Consider the following 10,535-nt stretch of genomic DNA (forward strand, 5'->3'; position numbering starts at 1 on the left):
CGCGAACGGGAGGGGCGGACCGGGGTACCTATGCACCTAAGGCGGTCCTCGCATAACCCCGAGTTCCGAAGCCGGCTCGCTACGTCCACCCACCCGGAGGGGGGAGAGACTCACGTCGGCCGACGACGAAAGGTACGAGGCTTCTGCGGTCCATACCTTGAAGGTACCCGCCGGGGGGGAGGTTCGGCCTCTCGAGTCCGACTCGACAACCGGCACGGACGGCGGGCGCCGACCGCGGCCAGGTCACCGTTATTGATCCTTCCGCAGGTTCCCCTACGAAAACCTTGTTACGACTTTTACTCCCTCTAGATGTCCGGGTTCGATCGACTTCCCATCGCCCGGAGGCGACCCCCGTTCGAGGGCCGCCCCGGGGACGGTCCGAGGACCTCACCGAGGCATCCGATCGGTAGTAGCGACGGGCGGTGTGTACAAAGGGCAGGGACTTAATCGACGCGGGCTGGTGACCCGCGCCTACTTGGAATTCCTCGTTCGAGGGGAATAGTTGCAATCCCCTGTCCCCAGCGGGGAATGGCGTTCATAGGATTGCCCGCACCTCTCGGCGTAGGGTAACTTACATGTTGAACCAGCCATTGTAGCTCACGTGCGACCCCGGACTTCTAAGGGCATCACAGACCTGTTATTGCTCCATTTCTCAAGTGGCTTCTGTGCCACAAATCGCTCTAAGAAGTTTAGCCACCGACCGCTGATTCCCACCGGGCGAACCCCAACCTTCAGGCCCGCGGTAAGCGGGAGGGCACCGGGGAGGGGAGAGGGAAGGCGAAGGCGAAGGACGGACAACCCACACCCGGAGAGCGGAACGAGGTGCGGACGGCATCGGGGAGGGAACCGAACGCGAAGGGGAGAGGCCGGAGCCACCCACTCGACGCAGAACTGAACCCCCGTCAACCGCATCACCTCCCCGAACCGATCCGGGGTAGAACCGGACCCCCGCCGAAACCCCCAACACCCCCACCCCGATGGGGACCCCCCGCGAACGGGGACCTTCGGGGATAGAGTCCGACCCAGGAGAGGGGCCGTGTAACTACTTAAAGGATGGGATCTCGTTCGTTACCGGAATTGACCAGACGAATCGCTCCACGAACTACCAACGGCCATGCACCACCACCCACAGAATCGAGAAAGAGCCGTCAATCTGTCAATCCTTACCGTGTCCGGGCCGGGTTAGGTTCCCCGCGTTGAGTCAAATTAAGCCGCAAGCTCCACTCCTGGTGGTGCCCTTCCGTCAATTCCTTTAAGTTTCAGCTTTGCAACCGTACTCCCCCCAGAGCCCAAAGACTCGTGGTTTCCCGGACGCTGCCCGGCGGGTCATAGTCGTTAACCCAACGCCGCCGGATCGCGGGTCGGCATAGTTTACGGTCGGAACTACGACGGTACCTGATCGTCTTCGATCCTCCGACTTTCGTTCTTGATTAATGAAAACATTCTTGGCAAATGCCTTCGCTTTTGTCCGTCCCGCACCGGTCTACGAATTTCACCTCTCTCGGTGCGGTACGAATGCCCCCGGCCGTCCCTCTTAATCATGACCTTTGGTCCGTCAAACCCACGAAATAGGACCAAGAGAGCGGTCGGATACCCCCCCGGCTCGGGGAACCGTGCGGCGGCCAGAAAACGGCCCCGCCCGGCCGCCTCGCCGAAGAGCTCCGACTCGCCCCCCATGGGAAGGCCTTATTCCATTATTCCTAGCTCAGTCCATTCAAGGCACGCTTCGGCCTGCTTTGAGCACTCTGTTTTGTTCAAAGTAAACGCACCGGACCCTTCCGCCCCCCACGTATTCAACCGCGGCGGACGACCCAGCTAAGGGCCTCTCCGCGGAGGAAGGGAGCAGAGGACACCGGATGAGTAGGGACAAGGTCCCGCGACCTCCACCCAGAGACCCGCGGGGGGTCCCCAACCCCCCCGGAGAGGGGCAGCTTCCCACCGCGAAGTCCGGACGGGCAGAGGCCCGGCAGCCGGGACCCGTCCCCGGATCCAACTACGAGCTTTTTAACTGCAGCAACGTTAACATACGCTATTGGAGCTGGAATTACCGCGGCTGCTGGCACCAGACTTGCCCTCCAATGGGTCCTCACCCACGGACGTAGATTGAGTTCATTTCGGTCCCGAAACCTTCAAACGGGGCCTCGCACCGATATTTTTCGTCACTACCTCCCCGTGTCGGGAATGGGTAATTTGCGCGCCTGCTGCCTTCCTTGGATGTGGTAGCCGTTTCTCAGGCTCCCTCTCCGGAATCGAACCCAGATTCCCCGTTACCCGTGGTCACCACACGTAGTCCCGTAGACTACCGTCGAAAGTTGATAGGGCAGACACTCGAATGAGACGTCGCCGCCCCGAAGGGCTCTGCGATCGGCCAAAGGTTATCTAGAGTCACCAAAGCGGACCCGACCGGAGTCGGGAGGGGGTTTTTTGGTTCTGATAAATGCACGTATCCGTGGGGGGCGCCGAGGGGGGAAGGTGAACCAGTCACCGACCACCTCGAAACGGCACCCCCACTTCCAACGCTTCGTTTGCATGTATTAGCTCTGGAATTACCACAGTTATACCAAGTAACGTGTGGAGCGATCAAAGGAACCATAACTGATTTAATGAGCCATTCGCAGTTTCACTGTACCAACGCCCGTGTGTACTTAGACTTGCATGGCTTAATCTTTGAGACAAGCATATGATACTGGCAGGATCAACCAGGCCGATCCCTCTGGTACTCAAACCCGGCTTGGGGAAAGAGAGAGAGTCGGTGGTGCGTGGAACTCGACCCCCCGAAGGAGGAAGAGACGCGCACCGCGGAAAGGCTTTTCGAACGAGACCCCCCGGAGGTGGGTCTGCAATCGGGGGTTTGACTACTTGGAAAATGTACGATTCAAGGCCCGGACGGTGCAGGCTAGGGGCCGGTTCCTTCCCTCAATAGGATCCCGACCCTAAGGCACCACCGACTCGGACCTTTTAACGGACCCAAACTGCGGTGGAAATTAGACCGACGGATCGGCTAAGTCTCCCTCGGAACGATTCTGGGACAAGCGGACCCCCTGTTACGGGGGGTCCACGAGCCATGGAGGCTGGAGCACGTGGCGGGGAGGATCGTTCTAAAAGCCGGTATTATTTCGGATTAGAAGCCTGCCCCTGGTGCTCCGGGTATGCGCCGCGGTCCTTGGTAGGACCGATACGCGGACAAGCCGCAAAATCCTGGCCCCCTCGCAGTGCGAGGAGGTCGGCAAAGGTTTTACGATTCGCCCCCCGGAGCCTACGGTTAGTTTTCTCGATTTAAGAAGACGAAGGGGGTCGGGGCCCGGGAACCGTAAACCGAGCGCCTCTTCCCCTGCGAACTTCCAGCCGCGGTCCTTGGTAGGACCGATACGCGGACAAGCCGCAAATCCTGGCCCCCTCGCAGTGCGAGGAGGTCGGCAAAGGTTTTACGATTCGCCCCCCCGGAGCCTACGGTTAGTTTTCTCGATTTAAGAAGACGAAGGGGGTCGGGGCCCGGGAACCGTAAACCGAGCGCCTCTTCCCCTGCGAACTTCCAGCCGCGGTCCGTTTAAAAAGACCGATCCGTGACACCTCTAATGCGCTCTTTGCCTCCGGCCGTTTCCAGCGCGGGGGCCCGGTGGTGCGCTCCCAAGTCCCCGCGGAGGGGAAAATCTGGGAGATCCCACATTAGACCAAGCGGAACGCCGGTCTTCGCCTCGGGGGTTTGTATGCCCCTTTCGACTCGCGCACGGGCAAGAGTTAGGTTAGGAACGGGGACAACTGCCGGCGGGCGGCCCGTCGCACCCACCCCGCAAGTGGGCAGGTGGTCGGTGGCCTGTGGACCCGCCGCTCGGATTCGTTTATAGTAGGAACCATAACGGGGTACAACCCTCATACGCTCGACCCCCTCACGCCCAGAGAAGTGTTCACCTCCCTGGGCATATATCGAACGAATCATCGGGATTGAAGGGGAGGCCACCCAAACCATCCCCTTAGCCCAGAGGGGTGCCAGTCCTCGGGCTTCGGTATTCGCATCACCGGGGTCTATGGAGGTCTCGACTTAGGTTTTGAAAACCTCCAGAGGGGGGGCCGGATTAACCACCACCCTAGCCCAGAGGGGTGCCAGTCCTCGGGCTTCGGTATTCGCATCACCGGGGTCTATGGAGGTCTCGACTTAGGTTTTGAAAACCTCCAGAGGTGGGGCCGGATTAACCACCACCCTAGCCCAGAGGGGTGCCAGTCCTCGGGCATGTCACTTCGCATCACCGGGGTTCTATGGAGGTCTCGACTTAGGTTTTAAAAACCTCCAGAGGGTGGGGGCATATCTTATCCCCACCCTAGCCCAGAGGGGTGCCAGTCCTCGGGCATGTCATTTCGCATCACCGGGGTCTACGGAGGTCTCGACTTAGGTTTTGAAAACCTCCAGAGGGTGGGGGCATATCTTATCCCCACCCTAGCCCAGAGGGGTGCCAGTCCTCGGGCTTCGGTATTCGCATCACCGGGGTCTACGGAGGTCTCGACTTAGGTTTTGAAAACCTCCAGAGGGTGGGGCCTGACTTACCACCAACCCTTAGCCCAGAGGTGTGCCACTCCTCGGGCATGGAATTCGCATCAACGGGGTCTACGGATGTCTCGACTTAGGTTTTGAACACATCCAGGGAAGCAGAGCGGACATTCCCATTATTTCAAGCCCATCGGGAAGCCACTCCTTTGGGCATAGCGTTTCGCATCGCTGTTACCCAAACTTACGTCTGATTTAATGCCTCCCTAATATCCCGACGGCACCAGGCTGAGAAACCATATGCCCACAGGATTTGAGGCGTTGGAACCTCGTTCGCATAGCCGACAACGATGAACCTCCCTCGGACTCGCTACGAGGCTTGAGGAGGGTCCTGATTTTCTTAAAATCTCAGGTGAGGGACTTAGAAAATTTTCACTTTAAAACCACAGACCTCCAGAGGAGAGACCGGGCTTATCACAACCTTAGCCCAGAGGGCGTCACTCCTCGGGCATGTCACTTCGCATCACCGGGGGTCCATGGATGTCTCGACTTAGGTTTTGAACACATCCAGAAGGGGGGGCCGGATTAACCACCACCCTTAGCCCAGAGGGGTGCCAGTCCTCGGGCTTTAAATTCGCTTCGCCGGGGTCTATGGAAGTCATTTTTTAGACCTCCAGAGGGGAGGCAACCCAAACCATCCCCTTAGCCCAGAGGTGTGCCACTCCTCGGGCTTGTGTATTCGCATCACCGGGGTCCATGGAAGTCATTTTAGACATCCAGAGGGGAGGCCACCCTAACCATCCCCTTAGCCCAGAGGGGTGCCAGTCCTCGGGCTTTAAATTCGCTTCGCCGGGGTCTATGGAAGTCATTTTTAGACCTCCAGAGGGGAGGCAACCCAAACCATCCCCTTAGCCCAGAGGTGTGCCAATCCTCGGGCTTGTGTATTCGCATCACCGGGGTCCATGGAAGTCATTTTAGACATCCAGAGGGGAGGCCACCCTAACCATCCCCTTAGCCCAGAGGGGTGCCAGTCCTCGGGCTTTAAATTCGCTTCGCCGGGGTCTATGGAAGTCATTTTTAGACCTCCAGAGGGGAGGCAACCCAAACCATCCCCTTAGCCCAGAGGTGTGCCACTCCTCGGGCTTGTGTATTCGCATCACCGGGGTCCATGGAAGTCATTTTAGACATCCAGAGAGTGGGGCCGGTCTTACCACCACCCTTAAGCCCAGAGGGCGTCACTCCTCGGGCATGAAATTCGGATTACCGGGGTCTATGGATGTCTCAACTTAGGTTTTGAACACATCCAGAGGGGAGGCCACCCAAACCATCCCCTTAGCCCGGAGGTGTGCACCTCCTCGGGCTTCAAATTCGAATCACCGGGGTCCATGGAAGTCATTTTAGACATCCAGAGAGTGGGGCCGGTCTTACCACCACTCTTAGCCCAGAGGGCGCCACTCCTCGGGCATGAAATTCGCATCACCGGGGTCCATGGAAGTCAGTTTAGACCTCCAGAGAGTGGGGCCGGTCTTACCACCACTCTTAAGCCCAGAGGGCGTCACTCCTCGGGCATGAAATTCGGATTACCGGGGTCTATGGATGTCTCAACTTAGGTTTTGAACACATCCAGAGGGGAGGCCACCCAAACCATCCCCTTAGCCCGGAGGTGTGCACCTCCTCGGGCTTGAAATTCGAATCACCGGGGTCCATGGAAGTCAGTTTAGACCTCCAGAGAGTGGGGCCGGTCTTACCACCACCCTTAAGCCCAGAGGGCGTCACTCCTCGGGCATGGAATTCGCATCAACGGGGTCTACGGATGTCTCGACTTAGGTTTTGAACACATCCAGGGAAGCAGAGCGGACATTCCCATTATTTCAAGCCCATCGGGAAGCCACTCCTTTGGGCATAGCGTTTCGCATCGCTGTTACCCAAACTTACGTCTGATTTAATGCCTCCCTAATATCCCGACGGCACCAGGCTGAGAAACCATATGCCCACAGGATTAGAGGCGTCTGAACCCCTTTCGCATAGCCGACAACGATGAACCTCCCTCGGACTCGCTACGAGGCTTGAGGAGGGTCCTGATTCTCTTAAAATCTCAGGTGAGGGACTTAGAAAATATTCACTTTAAAACCACAGACCTCCAGAGGAGAGACCGGGCTTATCACAACCTTAGCCCAGAAGGCACCACTCTTCGGGCATGTCACTTCGCATCACCGGGGTCCATGGAAGTCTCGACTTAGGTTTTGAACGCATCCAGAGGGTGGGAGCCGGACTTACCACCACCCTTAGCCCAGAGGGCGTCACTCCTCGGGCATAAAATTCGGATAACCGGGGTCCATGGAAGTCAATTTTGACCTCCAGAGAGGGGGGGGGCCTGGCTTACCACCACCCTAAGCCCAGAGGGCGTCACTCCTCGGGCATGAAATACGCTACACCGGGGTCCATGGAAGTCAGTTTAGACCTCCAGAGAGGGGGGGCCGGGCTTACCACCACCCTTAGCCCGGAGGGCACCACTCCTCGGGCTTGAAATTCGCATCACCGGGGTCCATGGAAGTCTCGACTTAGGTTTTGGAAACCTCCAGAGGGGGGGCTGCACTTACCACCACCCTAAGCCCAGAGGGCGTCACTCCTCGGGCATGAAATACGCTATACCGGGGTCCATGGAAGTCCTTTTAGACCTCCAGAGAGGGGGGGGCCGGGCTTACCACCACCCTTAGCCCAGAGGGCACCACTCCTCGGGCTTGAAATTCGCATCACCGGGGTCCATGGAAGTCTCGACTTAGGTTTTGGAAACCTCCAGAGGGGGGGCTGCACTTACCACCACCCTTAGCCCAGAGGTTCATCACTCCTCGGGCATGAAATTCGGATAACCGGGGTCCATGGAAGTCAGTTTAGACCTCCAGAGAGTGGGGCCGGGCTTACCACCACCCTAAGCCCAGAGGGCGTCACTCCTCGGGCATGAAATTCAGATAACCGGGGTCCATGGAAGTCAGTTTAGACCTCCAGAGAGTGGGGCCGGGCTTACCACCACCCTAAGCCCAGAGGGCGTCACTCCTCGGGCATGAAATTCGGATAACCGGGGTCCATGGAAGTCTCGACTTAGGTTTTGGAGACCTCCAGAGGGGGGGCCGGGCATACCACCACCCTTAGCCCAGAGGGCGTCACTCCTCGGGCATGAAATACGCTATACCGGGGTCCATGGAAGTCAGTTTTGACCTCCAGAGAGGGGGGGCCTGGCTTACCACCACCCTAGCCGAGAGGGCGTCACTCCTCGGGCATGAAATTCGCTTCACCGGGGTCCATGGAAGTCATTTTAGACCTCCAGAGAGGGGGGGCTGCACTTACCACCACCCTAGCCGAGAGGGCGTCACTCCTCGGGCATGAAATTCGGATCACCGGGGTCCATGGAAGTCAGTTTAGACCTCCAGAGAGTGGGGCCGGGCTTACCACCACCCTAAGCCCAGAGGGCGTCACTCCTCGGGCATGAAATTCGGATAACCGGGGTCCATGGAAGTCTCGACTTAGGTTTTGGAGACCTCCAGAGGGGGGGCCGGGCATACCACCACCCTTAGCCCAGAGGGCGTCACTCCTCGGGCATGAAATACGCTTAACCGGGGTCCATGGAAGTCAATCTAGACCTCCAGAGAGGGGGGGCCGGGCTTACCACCACCCTTAGCCCAGAGGGCATCACTCCTCGGGCATGAAATTCGCATCACCGGGGTCCATGGAAGTCAGTTTAGACCTCCAGAGGGGGGGCTGAGCATACCACCACCCTTAGCCCAGAGGTGTGCTCCTCATCGGGCATGAAATACGCTTCACCGGGGTCCATGGAAGTCATTCGAGACCTCCAGAGGGGGGGCCGGGCATACCACCACCCTTAGCCCAGAGGTGAGTCACTCCTCGGGCATCAAATTCGCATCACCGGGGTCCATGGAAGTCAGTTTAGACCTCCAGAGGGGGGGCTGAGCATACCACCACCCTTAGCCCAGAGGTGTGCTCCTCATCGGGCATGAAATACGCTTCACCGGGGTCCATGGAAGTCATTCGAGACCTCCAGAGGGGGGGCCGGGCATACCACCACCCTTAGCCCAGAGGTGAGTCACTCCTCGGGCATCAAATTCGCATCACCGGGGTCCATGGAAGTCAGTTTAGACCTCCAGAGGGGGGGCTGAGCATACCACCACCCTTAGCCCAGAGGTGTGCTCCTCATCGGGCATGAAATACGCTTCACCGGGGTCCATGGAAGTCATTCGAGACCTCCAGAGGGGGGGCCGGGCATACCACCACCCTTAGCCCAGAGGTGAGTCACTCCTCGGGCATCAAATTCGCATCACCGGGGTCCATGGAAGTCAGTTTAGACCTCCAGAGGGGGGGCTGAGCATACCACCACCCTTAGCCCAGAGGTGTGCTCCTCATCGGGCATGAAATACGCTTCACCGGGGTCCATGGAAGTCATTCGAGACCTCCAGAGGGGGGGCCGGGCATACCACCACCCTTAGCCCAGAGGTGAGTCACTCCTCGGGCATCAAATTCGCATCACCGGGGTCCATGGAAGTCAGTTTAGACCTCCAGAGGGGGGGCTGAGCATACCACCACCCTTAGCCCAGAGGTGTGCTCCTCATCGGGCATGAAATACGCTTCACCGGGGTCCATGGAAGTCATTCGAGACCTCCAGAGGGGGGGCTGGGCATACCACCACCCTTAGCCCAGAGGTGAGTCACTCCTCGGGCATCAAATTCGCATCACCGGGGTCCATGGAAGTCAGTTTAAACATCCAGAGGGGGGGGGCCGAGCATACCACCACCCTTAGCCCAGAGGTGTGCTCCTCATCGGGCATCAAATTCGCATCACCGGGGTCCATGGAAGTCATTCGAGACCTCCAGAGGGGGGGCCGAGTATACCACCACCCTTAGCCCAGAGGTGAGTCACTCCTCGGGCATCAAATTCGCATCACCGGGGTCCATGGAAGTCAGTTTAGACCTCCAGAGGGGGGGCCGAGCATACCACCACCCTTAGCCCAGAGGTGAGTCACTCCTCGGGCATCAAATTCGCATCACCGGGGTCCATGGAAGTCAGTTTAAACATCCAGAGGGGGGGGCCGAGCATACCACCACCCTTAGCCCAGAGGTGTGCTCCTCATCGGGCATCAAATTCGCATCACCGGGGTCCATGGAAGTCAGTTTAGACCTCCAGAAAGGGGGGCCGAACCTACCACCAACCTTAGCCCAGAGGGCGTCACTCCTCGGGCTTCAAACTCCCATCGCCGGGGTCCCATGGAAGTCTCGACTTAGGTTTTGAACCGTTCCGGGGTCACCTCCAGTGAGATAACGCGGAAATCTCACTATATTCATGCCCACAGGCGAACCAGAGCCTTGGGCTTGTCATAGTTACATACGGTGTACCCAAACTTTCGTCTTTTCTAAAGGAACCCTAATGTCCTGACGGCACCGCACTGGAAACCCCCATGCCCTCTGAATTTTTACCTCTCCGAGGTGCTCCGTTTTGGGCTTGCTACCTAGGGCGAAGAGGGTCAGAAATTTTTCTAAGTCCTACTTTAAAACGTCCCACTGGGAGAACACTAGGGTTAGCACTTTGCCAAAAAATCACGGCTGAATGCAATTTTCACGCCTCGCACCCTTTGTTCGTTTAGATTTAACAAAAAAATCAACCGACCCCCCTTTTTAACAACGCTTTGCCGAATTTAGCTCACTTTTCCCGGCCTGGAATATCTCACGCTTGCCCCCCACGGTACTTACCTCCGGGGAAGACACCCCCGTCGCTGCCAACGCCCATGCCCGGCCCAGGCTCACCCGACTCGGCCTCGCTCGCTCCATCGCCCGCTCCAAACCTCCGGGGAGAAGACCCCCATCGCCGCCAACGCCCATGCCCGGCCCAGGCTCACCCGACTCGGCCTCGCTCGCTACATCGCCCCGCTCCAAACCTCCGGGGCTGGACCTCCACCAACCCAGCGCACCTCTCGAACCTATCCGGCCCACACTTAAGCACTCCTCCTCGGACTAAACCATCCAGCCCGCGCCGCTGGAACGAGCGCCCA

This window comes from Hoplias malabaricus, unplaced genomic scaffold (assembly GCF_029633855.1).
Source record: "Hoplias malabaricus isolate fHopMal1 unplaced genomic scaffold, fHopMal1.hap1 scaffold_324, whole genome shotgun sequence".
In the NCBI taxonomy this organism is placed as follows: Eukaryota; Metazoa; Chordata; class Actinopteri; order Characiformes; family Erythrinidae; genus Hoplias; species Hoplias malabaricus.